We start from the raw sequence: 3290 nt of genomic DNA, 5'->3' as shown, positions 1-3290 counted from the left end.
TCTTTTTTTTGTTAATTACAATTCTGCTCACTAACCCACTAACTGTTTGATAATTTACATCACTCACACTAACAATTACTCTAACAAGAATAGTCTCTTTATTTTATCTCTTGCTGTGTGTTTTGTTAGTTGTATGACAGGGAGAAGAGAAGGAGCTTCAACTTCCTTCGATTCAGAACCTGAAAGGACCCTCTGGAGACTAAGGAGGGAAGCAAGAGGGAAAGGAATTGTTGGTGCTGAAGAAGAGGAAGAGTACTTTGAACCCAGCATGGAAGAGAATTTGGAAAATAATCATGAAGAAGAAGCTCACAACCATGCTAGAGAAGGCCCTGCAAATCGTGCTGGGCAAGAAAGGAGAGTTCTAGGCTCCTACATTAATCCTAATCCAGGAAACTGTGGAAGTAGCATTCAGAAGCCCACCGTACATGCCAACAACTTTGAACTAAAACCCCAGCTCATCACCCTTGTTCAGAATAATTGTTCATTTGGAGGAAGTGTTCAAGAAGACCCCAATCAACACCTAACCACCTTCATTAGAATTTGTGACACTGTGAAGTCTAATGGAGTCCACCTGGATGTCTATAGGCTGCTCTTGTTCCCTTTTTCACTCAAGGACAAGGCATCCAAATGGCTTGAATCCTTCCCAAAGGAGAGCTTAACAAATTAGGAAGATGTGGTGAACAAATTTTTTGCAAGATTCTACCCTCCTCAAAGAATCAACAGGCTGAGAGCTGAGGTGCAGACTTTCAGGCAGCAAGATGGTGAGACTCTCTATGAAGCATAGGAGAGATTCAAGGACTTAACAAGAAGATGCCCACCAGATATGTTCAATAAATGGGTTCAACTTCACATTTTCTATGAAGGTCTTTCCTATGAGTCAAAGAAGGCCATAGATCATTCATCAGGAGGCTCTCTAAATAAGAAGAAAACCATTAAAGAAGCCATAGATGTCATTGAAACAGTTGCTGAGAATGACTACTTCTATGCCTCCGAAAGAAGTAACACTAGAGGAGTAATGGAGCTGAACCACATGGATGCATTGCTAGCTCAAAATAAGATGATCACCAAGCAGCTAGCAGATCTTACTAAGAAGGTGGAGAAAAACCAAGTTGCAGCAGCCATCACTTCATCACCAGCTCAATAAGGAGTGAATATAGGAGAAGAAGGTGACTGGGAGCAAGCCAACTATGTTGGAAACTCGCCTAGACAAATCCATGATCCATACTCCAAAACTTACAACTCTGGATGGAGAAATCAACCCAACTTTGGGTGGGGAAATCAACAAGACCAAGGTCAAGACCAGAGACGCCACAACCTCAATTCCAACAATAATACATCTCATCAACACACCTCACAGAGATCCTATCAACACTCACCTAACCAACCTTCTCAACCACCTAATCTCAACCCACCATCACTAACAGACAACAGGCTCTCAAAAATTGAGGCTCTACTTGAAAACTTATGCAGAGAAGTCCAAGACAATAAGGTGTTTAAGGAAGAAATGCAAGCCAATATCAAAAACCAAGGAGAAAACATCAAGAGATTGGAGTCCCAAGTAGGGTATCTATCTCAACAAATTCCCAAACCCACTGATGGATTTCCCAGTGACATAGAGAAGAATCCAAGGGGAGAAATAAAGAAAGTAAGGTGGGAGGAATGTAAGATGATCAAAAGGAAAACCAGGAAGAAATAAGCCATGCACTTCAACCTATACTCACGGAAAAGCTGAAGAAGAAGGAGGTATTGAACCCATATGCACCTTTTCCCCAAAGGCTTAAAGGTGGTGTAGCAGGGAGAATGTATTCAAGGTTCCTCGATATGTTTGCATATCTTGATGTAAATATACCATTCATTAAGTCCCTCCAGCAAATTCTTTTCTACATCAAGTATATAAAGGAGCTACTAGCTAGAAAAAGTCCATTGAAGGGTGGACAGACAATAAAGATGAACAGGGATTGCAGTTCTCTCATTCAACCAGGGCCACCCACAAAGAAGGATCGAGGAAGTTTCCACATTCCTTGTGCTATAGGCGAAACAAATATTGACAAAGAGCTTTGTGACTTGGGAGCAAGCATTAACTTAATGCCCCTCTCCCTCATGAAGAAGCTCCAAATCAATGAACTAACTCCTACTAATGTAATTATCAGATTGGCTGACAAAACTCAAAAACAGGCAATAGGAGTAGTCCAAAATGTGCTGGTAAAGGTTGGGAGCTCTATCTTCCTACAGACTTTGTTGTCCTGGAAATGGATGAGAATCCTATTTACCCCGTCATTCTGGGAAGGCCATTCCTAGCCACAGCTAGAGCACTCATAGATGTAGAGTGAGGAGAGTTAGTGCTGAGAATATATGACGAGCAGCTCACTTTCAATGTTTTCAACCTCTCACAAGAAGCAGATCATGATGACAATGAGCTGATGGAGGAACCAAATAAGGAAGCACAAGCACCACACATATGGATTCCTATGGTCAACAACCAATGTAATCAGAAGGAGAAACAACCAAGTGTAATCCAAAAGGAACCAGACCCACCAGAATCACATGAAATAGACAACAAAACTATCCTTAGAAAGGAAACCACAAAGAACAAGTTGGCATCAACGGACACAAGAAGAAAAGTTCCAAGGGGATGGAAAAAGAAGAAAATTCCTACAGAAGATTTCTCGCCAGGAGATGAAGTGATTTCTACATACTTCCCATCTATACCACCTCACCTCCCCACTATTCCATCTCAACTGCCTCCAGTGTACACCATCTACAAAATCTTGTCCTTAGAGCATATGTAGCTTATCAACAAAGCCAATGGATATAGGTTCACTGCAAGGGGAGAAGACTTCAAGCACTATCAACCACCTTGACAAGGACCAAACGTCAAGCTAGTGACGCTAAAGAAGCGCTCCATGGGAGGCAACCTATGTTCTATACCCTCTCTCTTAAATCTCTAATAATAGTAATAAGGCGAATTTCATGTATTTTTAAATCAATTTTGACAACCAATATAAGACCCCTTTATATGCAGCGTATAGTACATGATAAGTTTGGTGTTCAAAGCATACCAAGTGGGGTTTGAACACACTTTATGAGGAAAAATTCATTCCCCAAACTTGTTGCACCATGTGATCACAAACAAGTTTGGTGTACCAACGTTGCATGCATGGGAAGCTTAATGGTTGATTGATTTGCATTCATGGAAAGCATTTAGTCATTTAAAAACAAAAGAAAAAGAAATTTTTTTAGCTAGTTCACACTTTAAAGTTTCCCACCAAAAATTTCAAATAATTAATTGC

The 3290-nt window shown here is 40.7% G+C and overlaps 1 non-coding gene across 1 annotated transcript; it reads right to left on the bottom strand.

Moving 5' to 3' along the window:
- Positions 1-721: 721 nt before the first annotated feature.
- On the bottom strand, positions 722-828 carry LOC127742696 (small nucleolar RNA R71). Its single transcript, XR_008004057.1, has one exon. It is a non-coding gene; the product is annotated as a small nucleolar RNA R71 (small nucleolar RNA).
- Between the last annotated feature and the right edge of the window lie 2462 nt (positions 829-3290).

The sequence above is a fragment of the Arachis duranensis genome, chromosome 1 (assembly GCF_000817695.3).
Source record: "Arachis duranensis cultivar V14167 chromosome 1, aradu.V14167.gnm2.J7QH, whole genome shotgun sequence".
Lineage (NCBI taxonomy): Eukaryota > Viridiplantae > Streptophyta > Magnoliopsida > Fabales > Fabaceae > Arachis > Arachis duranensis.
Note: the sequence above shows the minus strand (reverse complement) of the source record. Positions and strands in the feature narration are given on the sequence as shown.